Source organism: Pipistrellus kuhlii, unplaced genomic scaffold, assembly GCF_014108245.1.
Source record: "Pipistrellus kuhlii isolate mPipKuh1 unplaced genomic scaffold, mPipKuh1.p scaffold_m20_p_7, whole genome shotgun sequence".
In the NCBI taxonomy this organism is placed as follows: Eukaryota; Metazoa; Chordata; class Mammalia; order Chiroptera; family Vespertilionidae; genus Pipistrellus; species Pipistrellus kuhlii.
This window is the reverse complement of record NW_023425573.1, coordinates 36,081,564-36,096,568: the sequence shown is the minus strand read 5'-3', so window position 1 is coordinate 36,096,568 and position 15,005 is coordinate 36,081,564. Positions and strand designations below refer to the sequence as shown.

At 38.6% G+C, this 15,005-nt stretch overlaps 1 pseudogene; it reads right to left on the bottom strand.

Annotated features, from left to right (window-relative positions):
* Nucleotides 1–4,113: 4,113 nt before the first annotated feature.
* Nucleotides 4,114–4,213, bottom strand: LOC118710090 (annotated as a pseudogene).
* Nucleotides 4,214–15,005: the final 10,792 nt, after the last annotated feature.

Below are 15,005 nucleotides of genomic sequence, written 5' to 3'. Positions count from 1 at the left end.
CTGTTGCCCAGAGCTATCTTAGAGGGAAGGCCATAAGGTCCCTCCTCTGGAAGTAGCCTGGACTCTTGTCCATAGTGGCCAGGCATCTGGGCTGGACTGACTAGGTGTCTACCTATTTTTTAAAGTCATAAAAATAAAAAGCAACCAAATATTCACATTTCAGAATTATTATTGGCACCTAAATTATAGTGTTATAATTAAGCTTCATATCTAAGACCTTCAGGCTTTGGATACTTTAAGGAGAAGTTTAATGATTAAAGAAAGGCTCATCATAAAAGTGTCATTTTTTAGACTCCAGAGAAGATATCGTCCTGGGAACACTCCCATGATACCACTGCTGTCCCATGAAGGGAAGACGGGTTGAACAGTGGGGTTGGGGCCTTTGCTGCTTTATGTCCTTTCTTGGGAATGCTTTCTACATTGGAAGAAAACACAGTCAGGGCCCAAAGCTGTCAGGATCTAGCCCGCTGGGAGAGCTTCTCTTATTCTGCCTACACAATGGGAAGGTCCAATTCTAACTGTGCCTCTAAACCCAGTGGCATTTTTCACTTAGTTATCTTCACATTTTTAACTGCTCCTAGTTTTAATTCTCTATCCTCCCTTTGGTACATGTCTATGTAGAGGCTGTCTTTTATTGTTACTTCAATAGTGTATGTTTATTCATTCAAGTATTTATTGAGTGGGCAAGGACTGGGATATGATGGACAGCCATTGAATATGATACAATCCCTCCTGTCATGAAACATATGGTTTAGTGGGGGATACAGATACCCCCAAAAAATAATTACACATTTGTTCCTTATTTTGTCCACTTTATTGTAAGCAGAGGCAGAATTGATATCTACCATTTTATATCCATTGATTACCAAGTACAAAGGTGACATGTAGCAAATACTTTGTTTTATGTTTCCTGCTAATAATTCAGAGTTTGTTACTTTGCCTGCCTTGGTGTTAAACACTGAATCTAGCCTTGGGGCAAAAAAGAATATCAGATTAGAACTGATGCTTGCTTAGCATTCTCTACTCTCCGGGACACAAATAAGACCAGGTAGCTCTAGATGTCTGATAGACTGGGTCAGCTCCCCATTCTGGTCCTTTTTCCTGCAGGTACAGGTGCTCCCATCACTGATGAGCCTCTCTAGCCCTGTGCAAAGAAGCAGTTTCCAGTAAGGAAAATAAAACAGAGGACAGAGCAGTGAGCTCTGTGGCTAAACCAGTTTCATCTCTCAAGGGTAAGAAGCCATTCTCCAAATCACATCATTGAAGAGAACAGGAAGGGAAAGTCTCTATCTGAGCCTCACAATCTATTACTAGAGTTTCCTGGCTGCATTCTGGATATTTAGTGCCATAGATGATAAATCTGGCTATTGCTTTTTTAGGAACTATGCACACAGTTATTCAAACTAATATATTCTAAGATTGTTTGGGAATGGTTTGTTTCAATGATTAATTTACAACATTATTAGTATTTTATTATTGTTAGTTGAATTTTATATGTTAAATACATCAGGATTTACTTGATGGAAATGTTCTTTGCAAATAAATGAAATAATGTTACAAATACAGTAACTTTTATATTGGCTACTATTATTTGGTATTAATATCACCTTTTTCACCTAGATACCCAAATATTCAAATTAAAGGTTAAATCTAATTGATTACATTCATGAATTTCTTAAAAAATTTTTTACTTTATGTAATTATCTATATTTGCACCTTAATTTTCATTCATTTTAATCACAGTTATGATTTTTTTCTTAAGTTGTTACCTTAACTGGTTTGCATGTCCAGCTTATATTTGTAATAATTTGCTTGAGATCTTAGCTTTGTCTTGAGTTTTAAAGACCCTGGAACTTTTTTCACTTTGCCTGCAAGGAACTAAGTAAAGGGATTCTCTGCTGCTGGACTAAAGTGCTCTCTCTTAGACCCAATTATGTGCTTCCCATCCCCTGAGTCTTTCTCCATTAGTAACTCTGTAGCTCAGTATACATCTAGTTCTCACCTTGTCCTTGGAATTGGAAGCACAGCAGTTGATCCTCTGTACAATTTTGGCATCTTCTGACTCCTGTTTCCAGCAACAACTTCAGTGGCTACCACAGAAAATGCTTTCCCAAGCTCTACCTAGGAAAGGAAATGATGGTTCTATCAGAGGTGTTCCAGGCTTGAAGTGGGACTCAGATGCCTTATTCCTTTAAAAAACAACAAACAAACAAACAAACACTGTTAGCTAATTAGGTATTGAATTGTGGAAGCTAGTAGGTTGATTTAAGATTAGAAACCAAACAAAAGGTGAGCTTATGGATGGATGCTTTAGATAGAATTAGAATACAGGAATATAGAATTATAATATAGGATAGATAGACTGTTTTAGAAGAATTAGAAATATGCTTTGGAAGAAAGACAATACTATATAATAAAAGGCTAATGTGCAAATTGTCCTCTTGGGAGTTCAACCCAGGAGACTGGGACTTCAATCACTTGCTATGACAATGCTCTGATATCTAGGGGGTGGCATGAAACATGGCGGGTGACCAGGCGCTGAGGGAGCCAGGGAAGAAGAAGGCTGGGAAGCCCAGATGCAGGGAACCTGATCAGCCCGGATCACTGGCCAGGCCTAAGGACTCTACCTATACATTAATTTTGTGCACCGGGCCTCTAGTAATTGATATTTTCTCTTTTATTTTAATATTTACAGCTGTTAAGGTACTTAAATCTATTTTATAACTAGGAATGAATTAATTGGAACTGTGAAAAGCACAACTTTTCTTAGCTCCTTTAGCAGAAGGAGCAATAATTTTTAAGATAGGAAATTCAGTATTAAGACTAAATTCACCTAAGGCAGAATGAGCCAGGAATCTATTAGAAAATGTATCAGTTAAGATTAGATCTAGCAGAAAATAACAGAAACCCCAAGTAATAGTGGCTTTAACAAGATGGAACTTTATTTCTCTCTATGGAAAAGGCTAGAAATAGGCAGTCTTTGAAGTCATTAAGGATTCAGGCTCCTCCTGTCTTTTGTTTTACTGTCTTTAATATTCTCTCTCATGGTCCAAAGTGGCTGCTGAAGCTCCCGCTGTCACATTTGCATTCCAGCCAACAGGATAGATGGATATTAGATACATATACCTTACTTATATCACATCAAATAACAGTCATATGGCCATACCTAATTTCTGGGAAGCTGGAAAATGTCTTACAATTTTTTTTTATTGATTGATTTTAGAGAGAGAGAGAGAAGAAGGAGAGAAGGAAAGAGAAAAAGAAATATCAGTTTGTTGTTCCACTTATTTGTACATTAATTGGTTGATTCTTGTATGTGTCTTGACCAGAAATCTAACCTGCAACCTTGGTTTTTTGGGATGCTACTTTAACCAACGGAGCTACCTGGTCAGGGCCTGGAAAATCTCTTTATACCAGGTGCCCATGTGTTAAGCTAAAAATGAGTATTATTGCAAGGAAAAAGGAAAAAATAGATGTTTGGAAATAGATGAATATGATGTACCTGGGAACTGTTGGGATTAAAAAAAAAAAATCCACAAGCATTTCATGAAACTAGTCCCAAGGATTTCTACCTTCCAATATTAAATAATTCAAATATATGTAAATCATTCTCAGGAACATTTTTTTTTTTTTTTTTTAATAGAGCCACAAGCACAACTCTCAAGATCCTGGACTTAGAAGCACTTCACAAGTTATCACTCCTCCTGTGGGTGTGGAGCATGAGGACGAGTGAGTGTATGTTGAGAACAAAGGCCTCAGGGACTTGTGGGTAAATGCCCTCTGGAAGTGGAACAGCAGCTGTCACCCATGAGGGACTCCTGATCATTGTCTGTAGAGTTACTCTGAATCACAGATTTGGGACTTAGGGAGTTTCATTTAGGTTGGATTCTCTAAGCACCATTTCTTTACTTAGATTTTCAAATCAGAGAAATTGAAATTTCAACTTAAAATGACAATGGCTTATTTCAAAGGAGCATTTCCCCTCCCAGATGGGTCAGTTTCAATCCCTTCTTGCCATTTCCTACAGCAACGATATATTTATTCAATGGTAAAGTTAACTTACCGTTTAAAAAATTGAGTTTATGGGGGTGACATTGGTTAACAAAACCATACAAAAATATGGAATGCTTCACGAATTTGCATGTCATCCTTATGCAAGGACCATGCTAATCTCTGTATGGGTCCGATTTTAGTATGTGCTGCCAAAGCAAGCACTAGGTTAACTTATCATTCTTAACTCACTATTAGGGAGTGATTCATGTACTATGAAAAATAGAGCTCACGAGCTTGTATGGAAATAAAAAACAAAACAAAAAACCTTTCCCCATGAACCACCAGATCTCTCACCCTCACATTTTGGCCTCACTTATTTCCTGTGGGGGACATTTAGATCTAAGCGGCTTTTTCTGTTTCACTTGGTATTCTCTCATAGTGGCTGTCACAAAGCTAGTCCTCAATAAATATTTATTGAAATAATCAGAAAATGGACCATCAGAGACAGTGACAGAAAAGCACATAAAAATGAACAATACAGCATGTGATTAGAATGGCTCATTTCTACTAGTTCTAGAAGAAAAGAAAATTCCCAACAAGACAGCAGTGGGAAGTCTGGAGCTTTTGTAAGAAAGGTGATGAAGGAAAATATTTGACAATTGCTCTTCAATGTGAAAAACTCACAGCTGTAAACCACAATGAAGCAAAACAAAACAACAACAAAAAGCAACCAAACAAAACCAGATCATTGACTGTAAGCATTTTACCAGACTAGATTTCAGGTCACAAGATGATTCCTTTTGCTACTTCTGTTTGCCAATTCTGCCCATTTGCCAAAATAAAGATGTCCTTTCTCCAGCCAGACCTCAGCTGCAAGCATGAACTAAAGACTTCAGAATGGAAGACAGATACTTTCTGCAGGAAGACTTTCCAGGCAGACAAAGCACACATGACCAGTACTGCTTACAGAATTTGTGAGTTTCAGTGCAAAATGAAAATGTGGGGCAAGTCAGGATTAAAAAAGTGGCATAAAAGATACTAAAATGGAAGCTTTTTCCTTTTCTCCAGTTTCTCTCTTGACTTGTCATGGTGGTGTTGTTTTTGCTATTTCATGCTTTACACCGTAAAGAGAAATTAAAAATCCGAAATTATTGGCATAATTTTTATCATTCTTTTTTTTTAATTGTGGAATGCCAGTTTTAAATGCAAATATGAGAACATTTAATTTGTATGAGGAGTCACCAAAATTACACAATTTGTATTTTGTAGCTCATACCATGCATATATATTTTGTTCTTACCAGAACATTGGAAATGCTGCAAAAACTAGGTTGACTATGTTTTATTTCACTCCTTGAAATGCTGACCTTTACTTGCTTTGAGTCCGGCTGAACTGTCATGTTGGGTGCACTGTAATTCTGTGCTCACGCAGCATCAGGAATGTCCTATGCAAATGGGGTGGCAAGGAGCAACAGACGCAATGATATCTATCTGCTCATGCCATTATCCCTCTGGACTTCACTCACAAAACACAAGTTCACAGACAAAATTATTATGAACTTTCAGACAGTGACAGCAGAGCATTTAACCCAGAATGTGGGGCCCTGTGTGACCACTACATAGGTCACACACCTTTGACGCCAGCCCTGCGTGTAAGCAAAGTAAGAGCTATCTGGCATTTTTCAGTAATTTGAAAAATCAGTAATCACTGGAAGAGCACAAACAAAATGATCACATGCCAACTGGGGTAACATTGGAAGGTAACATGATAATGGGTAACACATGCCTGAGATAAATGTTGTAACATCGTAAGCAAATTAATAAGTAGGAAAGAAAGAAGCTGTGGTCAATGTTCATTTGAGACTCATCTTTAGTTGTGAGAAAAATCAATAGACTAAAATTTTTTTGAGACTGAAACATTTTTGTTTATTGATGCGAACCTTACAATGTAAGAAAAAAAGGTTAATATAAAAGAGCTACTTTCACAATTTGAATATATTTTGAAAATTATTTTGCATGTATCTATAACATAACCATTTTTACTCTTAATTGAGGTACCGTATTTTTCGAACCATAAGACGCAAAAGTCCCTGCGTCTTATGGTCCAAATATAGCCTACACATATACTTAAAAAAAAAAAGTTTTTTTACTTGCCCGGCTCTGTGTGGTCTCTGTGTGCTTGCCCGGCTCTAAAATGGTTCTAAATGCTGCTGTTTACATTACAGGGTTGATTACATGTGTTTATGACTGTGATGTTGGGTTTTAATGCACATAAAATATTTTAGGACACTATTTGTTTCAGAATCTTTTTTTCTTCATTTCCCTTCTCTAAAAACTGGTGCGTCTTATGGTCCGGTGTGTCTTATGGTCCGAAAAATACGGTAGATGGCATAGGAATAAGCAAAGATAGCAATCTTCTTACGCATTAAAGTTTTGTATTACTTTATTGACGTGAGACAGTGCCATAACAGCCCCAGAAAAAAAATCTATCTAAACATTTTTTTTTAATTTGAAAGGTTTTAAAAGAAACAATAATAAATTAACCATTAATTAGTTTTCATTTCAATATATCTTCTTTTATATTAGGGTGAAAAATTCAGCTGTATTTTCAAATGACCAATAAAAACATAAATAACTATATTAGAATGTCATGGAAAATCATGTGACATGAAGGCTATGGATAAATTGTATGAGTAGACAGCTTTGCAAATATAAAAGTGTTGCTCCAAATTAAGATATATTATATATTCACTAATAACTGTTTATAATAAAATTAACCAAAACACAGATCATTCTTGCACTTAATCAAATATTTCCTAAAAATAACTTTCACACACCACACACACACACACACACACACACACACACACCATGATGATGTGTTGAACATTTCTGGAAGCATACTCCAGAGTGTGTTAATTATGTGGTTCCATACCTCTGGGAGAGAGACAGGGTTTGAGAAAAACGTTTCCACCTTTTCCCCATCTTCTGTACTATTGGGATTATTATTATTATTTACCAGGAACATGATTTTATTTTAATAATTTAAAAGCTGGCTAATTAAAAAGGATAGTCATTCAGTGAGCATACTCTGAATTATATACAATAGCCTTCAGGCATGCATTGTACATATGCTTTTGCACCATGCTTCCAATTTCATTCTTGAGTTAGAGCCACTTTTTAGCTCAGGGGAATTTTGCATTAATAATGTCATTGGGGGTTCCCAGAGGAACAAAGGTCTTCAAAGGGAGAAGGGCTTTTTGTAACAGCAGGGTTTGTCAATCATAAAAAGAGCTATATTTATGAACCTTTTCCAGTCATTTGTTGTATGTAAATAAAACAACATGCTTTTAAAACTTTTTAAAATGGAAAAATTCTAAAATAGACAAAAGTAAAGAGAATCCTATATGATAAAAGGGTAATATGCAAATGGACCCTAATAGTGGATCGACCAGAATGATCCCTTAACCAGTCTCTATGAGGCACATTGACCACCTCTTGGTCTCTTTCCTTGGCTGGCAGGCTCCCATTGCCTTATGGCGAACAGGAACTGGGAGGTGGGGGATAGGGCCAGCTGCTGGTAGCCAGAGAAGAGGGCCCTGATTGCAGGCCAGGCCTAATCCATACATGAATTTCATGCACCAGGCCTCTAGTAGTATAAAATAAACTCTCATGTATCTATCAAACAGCTTCAGCAATGATCAATTCATGTCCAACCTTGTTTTGTTTATACCTCCACTTCTACCCATCCGAGCTAAATTATTTTGGAGCAAATCCAAATATTGTATTTTTTAATCCATAAATATTTCAGTATGTATTTTTATAAGAACTTTAAAAAAGTACCCGCAATATTATCTCACCTAAAAATCCTTAGAAATTTCTAATATTATTAAGTACCCAATTATTGCTTAAATTTCCCTGTTTGCATCATAAATGTGGGGTCTTTTTAAAAAAAATTTTATATTTGGCCGAAACCGGTTTGGCTCAGTGGTAGAGCGTCGGTCTGCGGACTGAAAAGTCCCAGGTTGGATTCCGGTCAAGACCATGTACCTTGGTTGCGGGCACATCCCTCCCCTGCGGGCACATCCCCGGTGGAGGTTGTGCAAGAGGCAGTTGGTCGATGTTTCTCTCTCATCGATGTTTCTAGCTCTCTATCCTTCTCCCTTCCTCTCTGTAAAAAAATCAATAAAATATATTTTTAAAAAATTTTATATTTGACTTGTGTGGCTGCCTACTTACCCCTGGCTCTATTTTTTTTTCTTACCCCTTGTTCATTGAAGAAACCAGGTAATTTGTACCATAAAAGTTTTCTGTAGTCTAAATTTTGTTGATTGCATCCCCTGTTATTGTTTAACATGTTTTCTGTCTCTTGTATTTCTTGTAAGTTGGTAGTTAGATCTGGATGCTTAGTTAGAGCAGGTTTTATTGTTTGGGAAAACAGCTCCAAGAGATGTGGCCTCCCTACTGCATCACATCAGAAGGCGCGTACTGCCTCGGTGTTCCTCTTTTTGTGATGTTAGCATTGATTAGGAGTTTGGGGGCTGTCAGCATGGCATATTGCAGTAGCCACCTCCCTGGTCTCCCCACTTGCCCTAGCTCCCACACTGTAAGGGGTATTATCCACGGAGGGACTGAGCGGTGGGGTTGGCTGGGCAATTTTTCTGACCTTGCTGGGCTTAGCTGGCAATTTTTCTGGGCTCAGCTAGGACTCACTCACTAGTTATCTAATCTAGGATGGACTCTGGTGGGATGGTTCATCTTTTCCTGTGTTTCACCCTATGGCAGATTAGCCCAAGCATGTCCTCAGGGCAATTACAGGGGTCTAAAGGGCTTACATATTTGAAATCATTTGACTAATTAAAAAGATCATTCTTTCCTAGCAAAGCAAATTCTTCATTAGACTTCCAATTAGTTTTCAGTATGAACATTGAATACAGATACAATATATGACAGAGATGATGTTTCTGAAGCTCTGGCAATTAATTTTGTCTCTTATGTAATGGGATAAGGTTTATTATTAACATCTTCTAGTTCTTGTACTTAATACAGTTTTATAGACTTTCTGAAGTGATTAAAAGTCTTTATCATTTTGTTCTTGAGCTTGTCAGTTCAATCCACACCAGAATTCTTTATTTCCTTTAATTTGTCTCATTGACTCTTTCACTTCCTGTACAATTCTTCTTCTCTTTCTTTTGACAGCCAAGCAGATTTACAGACAGTCCTGTTTTAGCTGTGCCAACCTATCTATTCCTTGGAAGATTCAGGAGTAACCTGTTGCAGCTAGTGTTTATCAGCTTTTGTGATATTTACCTAATAAACATGACTTTTAGGATATCAAGGTAGGCATCGACAGAGTAGACAGACAATACAAATAGAAGGATGTTGTCAGGTCTGAGTCCCTCTGCCAGGGACTGGACCTCCTTGGACTCCTGGGTATTCGACGGAGAAGACATGAGAAATTGTGGGTGTATAAGACAGTCTTTATAGTAGCCCAATTAACCATCTTAACAAGGAACCATTAGACCAAACAGTTCTTCAAAGTGAAGTCCCATATAGTAGCCTTACACTGGCTAGGTAGCAATATATCTTTCCTACAAAATAGCAATAGCCTCCAACATAGGAGCTTTACAGGAGCCATCCTTAGAGCTACAGCCACACTACACAGCCACCTCCAAGCCAAGCTAGCTACCTGCTAGTCAGTAACATACTTGAATACCAACTAGGACAAAAGAAGCTTCTTTCCAAATAGTGACCCCACTATTTTAGGTTATATGATAGAAGGGCACTCTTGCACAGTGCACATACAGTAAGATAGCTGTGTCTTTCCTTTGGCACCTGCATACAGCAACTTAGTCTTGAATATCCTGATTGGCATTTCCATGCCCAGAGGAGCCTTGAACATCCAGCGCACTCTAGACAGGGCTCCCACAGATGGCAAACTCAGGGACAGGTAAATGGGATAGTCACTCTGGAGTGATGCCTATGTGAGATGAATATTTTTTTCTCTCAATGTTAGAAGCAGCTCTGCCAAATCACTTCATTTCTTCAATAATTTACAGCATTTTGGGTTTCTTGAAGTATACACACTATATCTACATATTTTTCCTTGACTTGACCAAATATACCATATATTTTATTTATTGTCTCATATTCTTCAAACTATTTAAAAACAATGATTTGCTTAATAGTGAATAACAACAACAACAACAACTTGTGGCATACTTCAGTGTGTATTTCAACACTGGCTAATCCAACTGAGTTCAGAGAATGTGATTGCACACCCCAATGGGGGTCTGACACTGTGGAAAATGTTCTATCCACTTCCTCTTATTGAATCCTCACGGCAGCCTGATCAGGAAAGTATTGCTATCTCCATAATAGAGGAAGGAGATGAAATAGGAGAGATGTAAACTCTGCTTTAAAAATGTTCCAAATCCCACATTTTAAGCATGCAGCACGGTAGTGGGCCCCTCGCAAACACTAGCGGCGGATGATGTAGGCAGCTTCTTTAAAACAAGAGCCGGCCTGCGCTCAAGTTGAGAAGCCAGTGGCGTACACAGGAGCCAGCTCCGCGAGAAGAGCCAGCGGTCTGGAGTGAAAGAACGCTGCTCAGGGGGAGCCCCTTGGACGCGCTCACCATCCTGCATGGGATCACCAGCCATCTCCGCACATTCAGGCAGTAATTGCTATCATGGGGCATCGCCCTCTGGATAATGCGCAGCCAAAACATGATGTGCTCAGAAGTAAAATTAAAATTTTATACTGTACTTTATAAATATGAGTGTTGCATAAATACCAGGCATTAAAACGATTTATATTGCACGAAGCAGTCTGGGAACAGGAATGGTTTTATCAGATGGGTATCGCAAAGCTCACTGACTGCCAAAGCAACAGTGCCAAAAAGGAATTAGGTGCAGACCCCTCAGGGAAGCTTTGGATAATGCCAACTTGAACTGTTCTTTCTTTTAATCTGCCCCCCCCCTACCCCCCCAACAAGGCATACTTGGGGAAATCTCTGTATGTATCCTATTGTCTGAAGAACTTCACAAGATGAAAGTGGACCACTGCAGAAACCTCAGAATAGTGTCTTAAGAATACTTCAAATATTTCCAAAACGCATCAGTTTAAAACATCTGCAATGTAAATTAAATATGCCAATTGGGTTGCCAGTGAAGGCAAAGTTTAATATTCCCACATGTCATTACACAGTATCTATGATATGTTGGCTGAGTAGGGTATATTTTTTCAAAATGTAAATCTAGTCTCTGGAGATATAGCAATAGCAAGACTGAATAAATTGTCTGAAAAGTAAAATTCACATTTCTTTTTTTTTTTATTGCTAGTTTAAAAGATGGGGGGAGAGAAAGAGCAAGAAAGCTAATTCCTCTAACAGGGATCCTCAAACTTTTTAAAGTGGGGGCCAGATCACGGTCCCTCAGAGAGCTGGAGGGCCGGACTATATGAACTACTAATTCCTACTGTAACACCTCGGCTGCGCTCACTGCCCAAAAAACCTGGCGGGCCGGATCAGACTCCTCTGCGGGCCGCATGTGGCCCGCGGGCCATAGTTTGAAGACGCCTGCATATGTGCTAAGTATATTTTCTTATTGAGGTAGTACCCCCAAATTCTTAATAAGCATAGATGTCAAAGAAATGGTTTTCAATTTTGGTATTGATTACTCCCATTACAGAGCTTTAAGAGGATGTAATGGAAGCTACGTGTGCACATTTATGTAATAAATTCTCTTTTTGACTGTGCTCTAGCTTACCCCATTTTACAGCTTCATATTTTAAGACAATTGATTGGATTCTATCTAGGATGTTCAAAACAAAATGAAGCATTTTGATTTTACAACATCAAAGAAGCCAGGCCTATATTATAAAAGTATTTTAGGGGACCTAGTCACTCATAGCACCTGTGCCCTGGTGGGAGTTGGGAACAAGGCTAGAACAGTGGAAGCAGCTTCATTCTGAAATCTTTCTCCTACTTTACTCCATTTGGAATTAAGCGTCAGTGGTAATAACTATAAAAAACACCTTTAAGTGCAAAGTTATTTTGGTTGTTAAACTAAAGGATAATTTTTATTCAGCCACTATCTACGTAGTTCAATTATTTGGTAGATTTTGAACTCAAAACATTATTATTGAAAGCAGTAAGGGAAAATTGCCAAGTGTGTATGTCTTTTATATTGGAAATATAACTAAGGTACCAGCCTCCGAATATTTTGACATTACACAGGGTAAGGGTCAGTGAGCTGAGTTTCTAGACTCTACTGTACTTTATCAGTTGTACGACCTTGGAAAAATAATTTTGGCTCTTTGTAACTCTGTTTGTTCACTTTCAAAATAAGAGAGTTTGGTTAGACTATTTTTTTCTGACCTTCTTCATCTCAAGAGGACCTCATTTTAGCAGCTGTCCGGGGACTCCCAGTTAGAAACCTCCAATTAGCTTATGTAGTTAATTTGAGGACAAAAGCCCAATGCCTGCTAAAAGGTTAGGCTGAGATCACAGAATTCCCAGTTTCCTTTCAACTCTAACAGTCTATGGATCGATGACTTATTTGGTGCCTATGCTTCAATCATCACCAACAACAAATTGTGGGATACCTATTATTTTACCATATTGGGCTCGGCAAGGAATCTTTTACCAATTAGAAAGATTCCTCTTCATTCTGGCTGGGAAGGTGGGTTAGATAGATAAAACCGAGGAAACCGGGTAATGTGTGCTGGGTGGGCATGATAACCTGAGGCCAGCGTGCTCAGGAAGCCCTTCACAAATGGGACTTGAGAGAGGGTAACAAAAAGAAGAGTGTGGACCTCTGACGAGGAGTGACAGGTCTTTCCAGGTGTGATAAATGGAGTTATCAGAAACGTGGGAGCAGACATATTCAATGCCTGTCTTGGAATAATGAGTGGGTCAGTATGGCAGAAAAGAATATTATTATTTACTGAGTCTTTAATCCCAAATTGTGTATAGCAGCTTAGCTGTTATTTTAGCAAATGTGGTAGCTATTATTTCTATAGTTAGCCAGCTTGTGGTACATCAGGCTATCCAACTGTTTACAATTACTTTTATTAACCCCAGGGAAATTATTGATGTGTCTCAAAGTCTAACATTGACACAGTGGAACAATGGATAAATATTTATTGAATCCATATAGTGTGCAGAGTCTTTATGGGGAATAAAGTTGGATTGGAAAGGATTTTGCCCTAAGGGAGCAGGCTAGTTGCTGTTTTAAAATGCCCTCAAGGAAAAAAAAAACGCACAAAATAAAAAGCTAGATCACATAGCCTAGCACTTAAAAAATAAACTTTCAAGTAACCTATACCTATCAAAATGGATGTCAAAACCTCTAGCTCTGGTCCAGTCCATATCTTTTTTTTAAAATAGTTTTTTAAATTTATGAGAGAGAGAGAGAGAGAGAGAGAGAGAGAGAGAGAGAGAGAGAGAGAGACTCATTTACTGTTCCACTTATCTATGCATTCATTGATTGATTCTTGTATGTTTATCCTGACCAGGGATCAAACCCACAACCATAGCCTATTGGAACAATTATCTAACCAACTGAGCTACCTGGCCAGGTCACTTCTTACTCAGATAAGTGCTAAGTATATTTTCCTTATTTTTTTTTCACTCTGCCAATCTCTACCTGGTGTCCCACAAGCATGCAAAACTTTAAGTTCTAATATAATATATAATCTGTCCCCAACATATTATTTCTCTCCCAAAGAAAATAAAACAAAAGCAGAAACCACTTCTATCACAAAACAAAACAAATCAAAACAAACAAACAAAAACAGCAACAAAAGAACTCCAAACCAAACCAAACCAAACTTATCCTTTCTCTGGCAATTCCATGTTCGTGAATGGCACTACCTCCAATAACCCAGTCACCAGGTCAGAAACTTTGAGCCCAGGGAGAAGAGCATGATGAAATGGGGGAGGATTGTATACATGAAGGGGTAGAGATGAAGGACATTATGAGTCGAAGTGATGTATCTGTTTTAATTGTATTTCAAGAATACTTGATACTTACTGATTGTCCAGTAAATGTTTGTTATATTAAGTAGGAATTTGTCCAATAGTGGAAACAATTGCTTTATCAAAAGAGAGGAATAAATTAATATTTATCCTTTTGCTTTTTCTGGATAGCATAAAGTTTGGCCTATAGGTTTTTGAGCTGGTACTATTAGTACTTGGATTCAAGTACTGATTGAATTCAAGAAACTGATTCAGTTTCAAGGGCTGAATAGACTTCTGGGACTCCTGCTTCAAAATCTAACCAGTATTTATAATCTGACTTCTGAAGAAAATTGAATTCAGCATTTCAAGCAGCCAATTTACAAAGACAGTTTGAAACACAACTTGTTTGTAAATTGGGGATTCTCTGTAACCTATCTAGTAAAAGAGTACTATGCCAATTCACCATCACTCCACTATACCCACAAGCCACATCCACCAGCCAATCAGGAGTGAGTATGCAAATTAACCCAACCAAGAAGGCTGTGGCCATGGAGTGAGCAGGAGGCTTGGGTTTCCCTGGCAATAGAGGAAGCCAAGCTTTCTGCACACCCTGGCCTGCCTTGGCCTCTGCTCAAGGCTACAAAGTTTCAATTATAGAAGATAAATAAATCCCAACAAAAATGGTGGTAGCCACAGAGCTGGAGAGAGCAGGAGGCTTGAGTTGACCCCAGCGATGAAGGAAGCCAAGCTCCAGCAGCCCCCGCCTGCCTTGATCTCCACTCAAGGCTACCAAGTTTCAATTGTAGAAGATAAATGAACCCCAGATACCAGGGCCTCTACTTAGGTCACGGGGGGGGGGGGGGGGGGGGGGGGGGAGGGGGGGGGGGGAAGGGGGAGGGGAAGACTGCAAACCACCACAGGCTCCTTGCCCAGGCCACCCCATGCCCCAAGGGAACTCCCACCCTGATCTGGGACACCCTTCAGGGCAAACCAGCTGGCTCCAACCTGTGCACCAGGCCTCTAATAAAAGAGTAATATGCATCACTCCA